This window comes from Idiotropiscis lumnitzeri, chromosome 8 (assembly GCF_059441095.1).
Source record: "Idiotropiscis lumnitzeri isolate Australia: NSW breed Sydney's pygmy pipehorse chromosome 8, RoL_Ilum_1.0, whole genome shotgun sequence".
Classification (NCBI taxonomy): domain Eukaryota; kingdom Metazoa; phylum Chordata; class Actinopteri; order Syngnathiformes; family Syngnathidae; genus Idiotropiscis; species Idiotropiscis lumnitzeri.
The window spans coordinates 3,073,764-3,085,000 of record NC_142398.1 but is presented as its reverse complement, the minus strand read 5'-3'; the positions used below and the strand labels follow the sequence as shown (position 1 = coordinate 3,085,000).

General features: G+C 42.3%; 6 non-coding genes and 4 pseudogenes across 6 annotated transcripts in view; all 10 read left to right on the top strand.

Annotated features, from left to right (window-relative positions):
- LOC148331581 (5S ribosomal RNA) overlaps positions 1–76 on the top strand; it is a 119-nt gene extending 43 nt beyond the window's left edge. The window contains exon 1 of the ribosomal RNA XR_015844903.1: positions 1–76. This exon is cut by the window's left edge and continues 43 nt beyond it. This is a non-coding gene — a ribosomal RNA (5S ribosomal RNA).
- A 1,016-nt stretch (positions 77–1,092) lies between these two features.
- On the top strand, positions 1,093–1,211 carry LOC148331580 (5S ribosomal RNA). Its single transcript, XR_015844843.1, has one exon. It is a non-coding gene; the product is annotated as a 5S ribosomal RNA (ribosomal RNA).
- Positions 1,212–2,225: 1,014 nt separating this feature from the next.
- LOC148331579 (5S ribosomal RNA) lies at positions 2,226–2,344 on the top strand. Its single transcript, XR_015844902.1, has one exon. It is a non-coding gene; the product is annotated as a 5S ribosomal RNA (ribosomal RNA).
- A 1,006-nt stretch (positions 2,345–3,350) lies between these two features.
- Positions 3,351–3,469, top strand: LOC148331578 (5S ribosomal RNA; annotated as a pseudogene).
- Positions 3,470–4,492: 1,023 nt separating this feature from the next.
- On the top strand, positions 4,493–4,611 carry LOC148331577 (5S ribosomal RNA). The gene has a single exon (XR_015844984.1). It is a non-coding gene; the product is annotated as a 5S ribosomal RNA (ribosomal RNA).
- A 1,016-nt stretch (positions 4,612–5,627) lies between these two features.
- On the top strand, positions 5,628–5,736 carry LOC148331576 (5S ribosomal RNA; annotated as a pseudogene).
- A 1,014-nt stretch (positions 5,737–6,750) lies between these two features.
- Positions 6,751–6,869, top strand: LOC148331575 (5S ribosomal RNA). The gene has a single exon (XR_015844832.1). It is a non-coding gene; the product is annotated as a 5S ribosomal RNA (ribosomal RNA).
- A 1,014-nt stretch (positions 6,870–7,883) lies between these two features.
- Positions 7,884–8,002, top strand: LOC148331574 (5S ribosomal RNA; annotated as a pseudogene).
- A 1,014-nt stretch (positions 8,003–9,016) lies between these two features.
- LOC148331573 (5S ribosomal RNA) lies at positions 9,017–9,125 on the top strand (annotated as a pseudogene).
- A 1,005-nt stretch (positions 9,126–10,130) lies between these two features.
- On the top strand, positions 10,131–10,249 carry LOC148331572 (5S ribosomal RNA). The gene has a single exon (XR_015844884.1). It is a non-coding gene; the product is annotated as a 5S ribosomal RNA (ribosomal RNA).
- The last annotated feature ends 988 nt before the right edge of the window (positions 10,250–11,237 follow it).

Sequence of the window (11,237 nt, the reverse complement as noted above, 5' to 3'; positions counted from 1 at the left end):
CTCGGAAGCTAAGCAGGGTCGGGCCTGGTTAATACTTGGATGGGAGACCGCCTGGGAATACCAGGTGCTGTAAGCTTTTGCACCGCAAAAAAAAAAAATAAATAAAAAAACTCTAACAAATGTAAGCAAGTATGCGAGCTGCTTTTTTATAAATTTCCACATATTCGCCTGACAGGCTGAGAGCACAAAATGCCAACATTCAGCGTCCCCTGCCTTTGGGTGTTGCTACAGTCTCGCCGTGGACGACTCGCAAATGCGTGTGGCAATTTGCAAATGCGTGTCTGGAGACTTGAGTGTGGCTCCGGAGCTCCACATTAAGACCAAAAGGGGACTCTCGTAGTCTACAGGTGTAGCAGGCAGATGACCCGATGCAGTCCGGTTGGGTTGGTGCAGTCAGTGTTTACTAAATAAAAAGTTAATGAATCAATTTTAAAAAATGGTGTTTACTGAATGCAATAAAGGGAAGTATAGTTAATGTGGCAATTAGCAGGTGTGGAGAAGCTTCATTCATTTTTTTTAGCTTCACTGGTTATATCATTGGTTCTTATTTTATTAGTTCCACTTTATTCTTCCATTTATTCCAATTTAATTTAAATAATGTCAAATAAATGGTACATGACCATGGGTGGATAGCAGTGAACGCCCCCCCATGTTCTTGGTGTATATATTGGTGGTACGGGGCTGGTATAATATTAGTGCCCCCATGTGGTCCGATCGTGTAGCTACGGAGCCACACACAAGTCTCCTGACACGCATTTGCAAATCAGCACACGCATTTGCGAGTCGTCCGCGGCAGGACTGTAGCAAACGTCACCTCTAAGAACACAGCCAATCAAAAGGTCCCGTTTTTACAGGTCGCCCATCTATACGGATTTTTGTCCGCATTTAACCATGTGTATGTGCCAACAAATCATTGTACACATTTGCTGATATTTGTCATATATCTGTGACTTCAATCATGCATTGTAGATTGTTGTTACACATTTGTGACTGTGGTTATAGTTTCAGATTCTTGTTACGTATTTTTGGATTGAAGTATTTGCCACAATAAAGACCACATGTATAAAATGCAAAATTTTGAAAGGAATTGTCGCTTACGGCCATACTACCCTGAGAACGCCCGATCTCGTCCGATCTCGGAAGCTAAGCAGGGTCGGGCCTGGTTAGTACTTGGATGGGAGACCGCCTGGGAATACCAGGTGCTGTAAGCTTTTACACCGCAAAAAAAAAAAAAATTAAAAAAACTCTAACAAATGTAAGCAAGTATGCGAGCTGCTTTTTTATAAATTTCCACATATTCGCCTGACAGGCTGAGAGCACAAAATGCCAACATTCAGCGTCCCCTGCCTTTGGGTGTTGCTACAGTCTCGCCGTGGACGACTCGCAAATGCGTGTGGCAATTTGCAAATGCGTGTCTGGAGACTTGAGTGTGGCTCCGGAGCTCCACATTAAGACCAAAAGGGGACTCTCGTAGTCTACAGGTGTAGCAGGCAGATGACCCGATGCAGTCCGGTTGGGTTGGTGCAGTCAGTGTTTACTAAATAAAAAGTTAATGAATCAATTTTAAAAAATGGTGTTTACTGAATGCAATAAAGGGAAGTATAGTTAATGTGGCAATTAGCAGGTGTGGAGAAGCTTCATTCATTTTTTTTAGCTTCACTGGTTATATCATTGGTTCTTATTTTATTAGTTCCACTTTATTCTTCCATTTATTCCAATTTAATTTAAATAATGTCAAATAAATGGTACATGACCATGGGTGGATAGCAGTGAACGCCCCCCCATGTTCTTGGTGTATATATTGGTGGTACGGGGCTGGTATAATATTAGTGCCCCCATGTGGTCCGATCGTGTAGCTACGGAGCCACACACAAGTCTCCTGACACGCATTTGCAAATCAGCACACGCATTTGCGAGTCGTCCGCGGCAGGACTGTAGCAAACGTCACCTCTAAGAACACAGCCAATCAAAAGGTCCCGTTTTTACAGGTCGCCCATCTATACGGATTTTTGTCCGCATTTAACCATGTGTATGTGCCAACAAATAATTGTACACATTTGCTGATATTTGTCATATATCTGCGACTTCAATCATGCATTGTAGATTGTTGTTACACATTTGTGACTGTGGTTATAGTTTCAGATTCTTGTTACGTATTTTTGGATTGAAGTATTTGCCACAATAAAACCACATGTATAAAATGCAAAATTTTGAAAGGATTTGTCGCTTACGGCCATACTACCCTTAGAACGCCCGATCTCGTCCGATCTCGGAAGCTAAGCAGGGTCGGGCCTGGTTAATACTTGGATGGGAGACCGCCTGGGAATACCAGGTGCTGTAAGCTTTTGCACCGCAAAAAAAAAAAAAAAATAAAAAAACTCGAACAAATGTAAGCAAGTATGCGAGCTGCTTTTTTATAAATTTCCACATATTCGCCTGACAGGCTGAGAGCACAAAATGCCAACATTCAGCGTCCCCTGCCTTTGGGTGTTGCTACAGTCTCGCCGTGGACGACTCGCAAATGCGTGTGGCAATTTGCAAATGCGTGTCTGGAGACTTGAGTGTGGCTCCGGAGCTCCACATTAAGACCAAAAGGGGACTCTCGTAGTCTACAGGTGTAGCAGGCAGATGACCCGATGCAGTCCGGTTGGGTTGGTGCAGTCAGTGTTTACTAAATAAAAACTTAATGAATCAATTTTAAAAAATGGTGTTTACTGAATGCAATAAAGGGAAGTAGAGTTAATGTGGCAATTAGCAGGTGTGGAGAAGCTTCATTCATTTTTTTTAGCTTCACTAGTTATATCATTGGTTCTTATTTTATTAGTTCCACTTTATTCTTCCATTTATTCCAATTTATTTTAAATAATGTCAAATAAATGGTACATGACCATGGGTGGATAGCAGTGAACGCCCCCCCATGTTCTTGGTGTATATATTGGTGGTACGGGGCTGGTATAATATTAGTGCCCCCATGTGGTCCGATCGTGTAGCTACGGAGCCACACACAAGTCTCCTGACACGCATTTGCAAATCAGCACACGCATTTGCGAGTCGTCCGCGGCAGGACTGTAGCAAACGTCACCTCTAAGAACACAGCCAATCAAAAGGTCCCGTTTTTACAGGTCGCCCATCTATACGGATTTTTGTCCGCATTTATGTGCCAACAAATCATTGTACACATTTGCTGATATTTGTCATATATCTGTGACTTCAATCATGCATTGTAGATTGTTGTTACACATTTGTGACTGTGGTTATAGTTTCAGATTCTTGTTACGTATTTTTGGATTGAAGTATTTGCCACAATAAAGACCACATGTATAAAATGCAAAATTTTGAAAGGAATTGTCGCTTACGGCCATACTACCCTGAGAACGCCCGATTTCGTCCGATCTCGGAAGCTAAGGAGGGTCGGGCCTGGTTAGTACTTGGATGGGAGGCCGCCTGGGAATACCAGGTGCTGCAAGCTTTTGCACCGCAAAAAAAAAAAAAAATTAAAAAAACTCTAACAAATGTAAGCAAGTATGCGAGCTGCTTTTTTTTATAAATTTCCACATATTCGCCTGACAGGCTGAGAGCACAAAATGCCAACATTCAGCGTCCCCTGCCTTTGGGTGTTGCTACAGTCTCGCCGTGGACGACTCGCAAATGCGTGTGGCAATTTGCAAATGCGTGTCTGGAGACTTGAGTGTGGCTCCGGAGCTCCACATTAAGACCAAAAGGGGACTCTCGTAGTCTACAGGTGTAGCAGGCAGATGACCCGATGCAGTCCGGTTGGGTTGGTGCAGTCAGTGTTTACTAAATAAAAAGTTAATGAATCAATTTTAAAAAATGGTGTTTACTGAATGCAATAAAGGGAAGTATAGTTTAATGTGGCAATTAGCAGGTGTGGAGAAGCTTCATTCATTTTTTTTAGCTTCACTGGTTATATCATTGGTTCTTATTTTATTAGTTGCACTTTATTCTTCCATTTATTCCAATTTAATTTAAATAATGTCAAATAAATGGTACATGACCATGGGTGGATAGCAGTGAACGCCCCCCCATGTTCTTGGTGTATATATTGGTGGTACGGGGCTGGTATAATATTAGTGCCCCCATGTGGTCCGATCGTGTAGCTACGGAGCCACACACAAGTCTCCTGACACGCATTTGCAAATCAGCACACGCATTTGCGAGTCGTCCGCGGCAGGACTGTAGCAAACGTCACCTCTAAGAACACAGCCAATCAAAAGGTCCCGTTTTTACAGGTCGCCCATCTATCTATACGGATTTTTGTCCGCATTTAACCATGTGTATGTGCCAACAAATCATTGTACACATTTGCTGATATTTGTCATATATCTGTGACTTCAATCATGCATTGTAGATTGTTGTTACACATTTGTGACTGTGGTTATAGTTTCAGATTCTTGTTACGTATTTTTGGATTGAAGTATTTGCCACAATAAAGACCACATGTATAAAATGCAAAATTTTGAAAGAAATTGTCGCTTACGGCCATACTACCCTGAGCACACCCGATCTCATCCGATCTCGGAAGCTAAGCAGGGTCGGGCCTGGTTAGTACTTGGATGGGAGACCGCCTGGGAATACCAGGTGCTGTAAGCTTCTGCACCGCAAAAAAAAAATACATTAAAAAAACTCTAACAAATGTAAGCAAGTATGCGAGCTGCTTTTTTTATAAATTTTCACATATTCGCCTGACAGGCTGAGAGCACAAAATGCCAACATTCAGCGTCCCCTGCCTTTGGGTGTTGCTACAGTCTCGCCGTGGACGACTCGCAAATGCGTGTGGCAATTTGCAAATGCGTGTCTGGAGACTTGAGTGTGGCTCCGGAGCTCCACATTAAGACCAAAAGGGGACTCTCGTAGTCTACAGGTGTAGCAGGCAGATGACCCGATGCAGTCCGGTTGGGTTGGTGCAGTCAGTGTTTACTAAATAAAAAGTTAATGAATCAATTTTAAAAAATGGTGTTTACTGAATGCAATAAAGGCAAGTATAGTTAATGTGGCAATTAGCAGGTGTGGAGAAGCTTCATTCATTTTTTTTAGCTTCACTGGTTATATCATTGGTTCTTATTTTATTAGTTCCACTTTATTCTTCCATTTATTCCAATTTAATTTAAATAATGTCAAATAAATGGTACATGACCATGGGTGGATAGCAGTGAACGCCCCCCCATGTTCTTGGTGTATATATTGGTGGTACGGGGCTGGTATAATATTAGTGCCCCCATGTGGTCCGATCGTGTAGCTACGGAGCCACACACAAGTCTCCTGACACGCATTTGCAAATCAGCACACGCATTTGCGAGTCGTCCGCGGCAGGACTGTAGCAAACGTCACCTCTAAGAACACAGCCAATCAAAAGGTCCCGTTTTTACAGGTCGCCCATCTATACGGATTTTTGTCCGCATTTAACCATGTGTATGTGTCAACAAATCATTGTACACATTTGCTGATATTTGTCATATATCTGTGACTTCAATCATGCATTGTAGATTGTTGTTACACATTTGTGACTGTGGTTATAGTTTCAGATTCTTGTTACGTATTTTTGGATTGAAGTATTTGCCACAATAAAGACCACATGTATAAAATGCAAAATTTTGAAAGAAATTGTCGCTTACGGCCATACTACCCTGAGCACGCCCGATCTCGGAAGCTAAGCAGGGTCGGGCCTGGTTAGTACTTGGATGGGAGACCGCCTGGGAATACCAGGTGCTGTAAGCTTTTGCACCGCAAAAAAAAATACATTAAAAAAACTCGAACAAATGTAAGCAAGTATGCGAGCTGCTTTTTTATAAATTTCCACATATTCGCCTGACAGGCTGAGAGCACAAAATGCCAACATTCAGCGTCCCCTGCCTTTGGGTGTTGCTACAGTCTCGCCGTGGACGACTCGCAAATGCGTGTGGCAATTTGCAAATGCGTGTCTGGAGACTTGAGTGTGGCTCCGGAGCTCCACATTAAGACCAAAAGGGGACTCTCGTAGTCTACAGGTGTAGCAGGCAGATGACCCGATGCAGTCCGGTTGGGTTGGTGCAGTCAGTGTTTACTAAATAAAAAGTTAATGAATCAATTTAAAAAAATGGTGTTTACTGAATGCAATAAAGGGAAGTATAGTTAATGTGGCAATTAGCAGGTGTGGAGAAGCTTCATTCATTTTTTTTAGCTTCACTGGTTATATCATTGGTTCTTATTTTATTAGTTCCACTTTATTCTTCCATTTATTCCAATTTAATTAAAATAATGTCAAATAAATGGTACATGACCATGGGTGGATAGCAGTGAACGCCCCCCCATGTTCTTGGTGTATATATTGGTGGTACGGGGCTGGAATAATATTAGTGCCCCCATGTGGTCCGATCGTGTAGCTACGGAGCCACACACAAGTCTCCTGACACGCATTTGCAAATCAGCACACGCATTTGCGAGTCGTCCGCGGCAGGACTGTAGCAAACGTCACCTCTAAGAACACAGCCAATCAAAAGGTCCCGTTTTTACAGGTCGCCCATCTATACGGATTTTTGTCCGCATTTAACCATGTGTATGTGCCAACAAATCATTGTACACATTTGCTGATATTTGTCATATATCTGTGACTTCAATCATGCATTGTAGATTGTTGTTACACATTTGTGACTGTGGTTATAGTTTCAGATTCTTGTTACGTATTTTTGGATTGAAGTATTTGCCACAATAAAGACCACATGTATAAAATGCAAAATTTTGAAAGGAATTGTCGCTTACGGCCATACTACCCTGAGAACGCCCGATCTCGTCCGATCTCGGAAGCTAAGCAGGGTCGGGCCTGGTTAGTACTTGGATGGGAGACCGCCTGGGAATACCAGGTGCTGTAAGCTTTTACACCGCAAAAAAAAAAAAATTTAAAAAAACTCTAACAAATGTAAGCAAGTATGCGAGCTGCTTTTTTATAAATTTCCACATATTCGCCTGACAGGCTGAGAGCACAAAATGCCAACATTCAGCGTCCCCTGCCTTTGGGTGTTGCTACAGTCTCGCCGAGGACGACTCGCAAATGCGTGTGGCAATTTGCAAATGCGTGTCTGGAGACTTGAGTGTGGCTCCGGAGCTCCACATTAAGACCAAAAGGGGACTCTCGTAGTCTACAGGTGTAGCAGGCAGATGACCCGATGCAGTCCGGTTGGGTTGGTGCAGTCAGTGTTTACTAAATAAAAAGTTAATGAATCAATTTAAAAAAATGGTGTTTACTGAATGCAATAAAGGGAAGTATAGTTAATGTGGCAATTAGCAGGTGTGGAGAAGCTTCATTCATTTTTTTTAGCTTCACTGGTTATATCATTGGTTCTTATTTTATTAGTTCCACTTTATTCTTCCATTTATTCCAATTTAATTAAAATAATGTCAAATAAATGGTACATGACCATGGGTGGATAGCAGTGAACGCCCCCCCATGTTCTTGGTGTATATATTGGTGGTACGGGGCTGGAATAATATTAGTGCCCCCATGTGGTCCGATCGTGTAGCTACGGAGCCACACACAAGTCTCCTGACACGCATTTGCAAATCAGCACACGCATTTGCGAGTCGTCCGCGGCAGGACTGTAGCAAACGTCACCTCTAAGAACACAGCCAATCAAAAGGTCCCGTTTTTACAGGTCGCCCATCTATACGGATTTTTGTCCGCATTTAACCATGTGTATGTGCCAACAAATCATTGTACACATTTGCTGATATTTGTCATATATCTGCGACTTCAATCATGCATTGTAGATTGTTGTTACACATTTGTGACTGTGGTTATAGTTTCAGATTCTTGTTACGTATTTTGGATTGAAGTATTTGCTACAATAAAGACCACATCTATAAAATGCAAAATTTTGAAAGGAATTGTCGCTTACGGCCATACTACCCTTAGAACGCCCGATCTCGTCCCATCTCGGAAGCTAAGAAGGGTCGGGCCTGGTTAGTACTTGGATGGGAGACCGCCTGGGAATACCAGGTGATGTAAGCTTTTGCACCGCAAAAAAAAAAAAATTAAAAAAACTCGAACAAATGTAAGCAAGTATGCGAGCTGCTTTTTTATAAATTTCCACATATTCGCCTGACAGGCTGAGAGCACAAAATGCCAACATTCAGCGTCCCCTGCCTTTGGGTGTTGCTACAGTCTCGCCGTGGACGACTCGCAAATGCGTGTGGCAATTTGCAAATGCGTGTCTGGAGACTTGAGTGTGGCTCCGGAGCTCCACATTAAGACCAAAAGGGGACTCTCGTAGTCTACAGGTGTAGCAGGCAGATGACCCGATGCAGTCCGGTTGGGTTGGTGCAGTCAGTGTTTACTAAATAAAAAGTTAATGTATCAATTTTAAAAAATGGTGTTTACTGAATGCAATAAAGGGAAGTATAGTTAATGTGGCAATTAGCAGGTGTGGAGAAGCTTCATTCATTTTTTTTAGCTTCACTGGTTATATCATTGGTTCTTATTTTATTAGTTCCACTTTATTCTTCCATTTATTCCAATTTAATTTAAATAATGTCAAATAAATGGTACATGACCATGGGTGGATAGCAGTGAACGCCCCCCCATGTTCTTGGTGTATATATTGGTGGTACGGGGCTGGTATAATATTAGTGCCCCCATGTGGTCCGATCGTGTAGCTACGGAGCCACACACAAGTCTCCTGACACGCATTTGCAAATCAGCACACGCATTTGCGAGTCGTCCGCGGCAGGACTGTAGCAAACGTCACCTCTAAGAACACAGCCAATCAAAAGGTCCCGTTTTTACAGGTCGCCCATCTATACGGATTTTTGTCCGCATTTAACCATGTGTATGTGTCAACAAATCATTGTACACATTTGCTGATATTTGTCATATATCTGTGACTTCAATCATGCATTGTAGATTGTTGTTACACATTTGTGACTGTGGTTATAGTTTCAGATTCTTGTTACGTATTTTTGGATTGAAGTATTTGCCACAATAAAGACCACATGTATAAAATGCAAAATTTTGAAAGAAATTGTCGCTTACGGCCATACTACCCTGAGCACGCCCGATCTCGGAAGCTAAGCAGGGTCGGGCCTGGTTAGTACTTGGATGGGAGACCGCCTGGGAATACCAGGTGCTGTAAGCTTTTGCACCGCAAAAAAAAAATACATTAAAAAAACTCGAACAAATGTAAGCAAGTATGCGAGCTGCTTTTTTATAAATTTCCACATATTCGCCTGACAGGCTGAGAGCACAAAATGCCAACATTAAGCGTCCCCTGCCTTTGGGTGTTGCTACAGTCTCGCCGTGGACGACTCGCAAATGCGTGTGGCAATTTGCAAATGCGTGTCTGGAGACTTGAGTGTGGCTCCGGAGCTCCACATTAAGACCAAAAGGGGACTCTCGTAGTCTACAGGTGTAGCAGGCAGATGACCCGATGCAGTCCGGTTGGGTTGGTGCAGTCAGTGTTTACTAAATAAAAAGTTAATGAATCAATTTTAAAAAATGGTGTTTACTGAATGCAATAAAGGGAAGTATAGTTAATGTGGCAATTAGCAGGTGTGGAGAAGCTTCATTCATTTTTTTTAGCTTCACTGGTTATATCATTGGTTCTTATTTTATTAGTTCCACTTTATTCTTCCATTTATTCCAATTTAATTTAAATAATGTCAAATAAATGGTACATGACCATGGGTGGATAGCAGTGAACGCCCCCCCATGTTCTTGGTGTATATATTGGTGGTACGGGGCTGGTATAATATTAGTGCCCCCATGTGGTCCGATCGTGTAGCTACGGAGCCACACACAAGTCTCCTGACACGCATTTGCAAATCAGCACACGCATTTGCGAGTCGTCCGCGGCAGGACTGTAGCAAACGTCACCTCTAAGAACACAGCCAATCAAAAGGTCCCGTTTTTACAGGTCGCCCATCTATACGGATTTTTGTCCGCATTTATGTGCCAACAAATCATTGTACACATTTGCTGATATTTGTCATATATCTGTGACTTCAATCATGCATTGTAGATTGTTGTTACACATTTGTGACTGTGGTTATAGTTTCAGATTCTTGTTACGTATTTTTGGATTGAAGGATTTGCCACAATAAAGACCTCATGTATAAAATGCAAAATTTTGAAAGGAATTGTCGCTTACGGCCATACTACCCTGAGAACACCCGATCTCGTCGGATCTCGGAAGCTAAGCAGGGTCGGACCTGGTTTGTACTTGGATGGGAGACCGCCTGGGAATACCAGGTGCTGTAAGCTTTTGCACCGCAAAAAAATAAATAAATAAAAAACTCTAACAAATGTAAGCAAGTATGCGAGCTGCTTTTTTATAAATTTCCACATATTCGCCTGACAGGCTGAGAGCACAAAATGCCAACATTCAGCGTCCCCTGCCTTTGGGTGTTGCTACAGTCTCGCCGTGGACGACTCGCAAATGCGTGTGGCAATTTGCAAATGCGTGTCTGGAGACTTGAGTGTGGCTCCGGAGCTCCACATTAAGACCAAAAGGGGACTCTCGTAGTCTACAGGTGTAGCAGGCAGATGACCCGATGCAGTCCGGTTGGGTTGGTGCAGTCAGTGTTTACTAAATAAAAAGTTAATGAATCAATTTAAAAAAATGGTGTTTACTGAATGCAATAAAGGGAAGTATAGTTAATGTGGCAATTAGCAGGTGTGGAGAAGCTTCATTCATTTTTTTTAGCTTCACTGGTTATATCATTGGTTCTTATTTTATTAGTTCCACTTTATTCTTCCATTTATTCCAATTTAATTTAAATAATGTCAAATAAATGGTACATGACCATGGGTGGATAGCAGTGAACGCCCCCCCATGTTCTTGGTGTATATATTGGTGGTACGGGGCTGGTATAATATTAGTGCCCCCATGTGGTCCGATCGTGTAGCTACGGAGCCACACACAAGTCTCCTGACACGCATTTGCAAATCAGCACACGCATTTGCGAGTCGTCCGCGGCAGGACTGTAGCAAACGTCACCTCTAAGAACACAGCCAATCAAAAGGTCCCGTTTTTACAGGTCGCCCATCTATACGGATTTTTGTCCGCATTTAACCATGTGTATGTGCCAACAAATCATTGTACACATTTGCTGATATTTGTCATATATCTGCGACTTCAATCATGCATTGTAGATTGTTGTTACACATTTGTGACTGTGGTTATAGTTTCAGATTCTTGTTACGTATTTTGGATTGAAGTATTTGCTACAATAAAGACCACATGTATAAA